The sequence below is a fragment of the Penaeus monodon genome, chromosome 23 (genome assembly GCF_015228065.2).
Source record: "Penaeus monodon isolate SGIC_2016 chromosome 23, NSTDA_Pmon_1, whole genome shotgun sequence".
NCBI lineage: Eukaryota > Metazoa > Arthropoda > Malacostraca > Decapoda > Penaeidae > Penaeus > Penaeus monodon.
This window is the reverse complement of record NC_051408.1, coordinates 7,919,441-7,919,899: the sequence shown is the minus strand read 5'-3', so window position 1 is coordinate 7,919,899 and position 459 is coordinate 7,919,441. Positions and strand designations below refer to the sequence as shown.

At 41.4% G+C, this 459-nt stretch overlaps 1 protein-coding gene across 1 annotated transcript in view; it reads right to left on the bottom strand.

Moving 5' to 3' along the window:
• The window catches only part of LOC119588118, a gene marked incomplete in the record, with an annotated part of 60,132 nt that overhangs the window by 15,921 nt on the left and 43,752 nt on the right, over nt 1–459 (bottom strand).

Genomic DNA, 459 nt, shown 5'->3' with positions numbered 1-459 from the left:
TCCCTTTACGCATGAACACGAAAAGCTCGATAACTTATAAACCACAAGAAGAAAATGACCACGAATTAATATTGACACAGTATCGCCAACAGCACACACAAGGCAAAGAGATACAGAGGAGAGAGGATTCTGAATCAATACACTTAAAAGAAAATATTCGACGAGACTGGGATATTATTTCAGTGGTATGTCGATCCTACTTGCTAAGAACATTATGGTGAAAACCTTACGATGGGGCCAGTGACTACACCATATGCATGACACGTAAGACTATATATTTTTTAAAAATCTTAACATCAACCATCAATACACCACATCCAGCACGGGTAGACACACAGCATACACCACTGCACTATACCCATATACCCATCGAAGTGAACCACAACAGTGACTGAGGAAACCAACATGACAGAATCTGCTCAAGAGAGTGCCACATCAGGCCAACATTCAGCGCCGTGA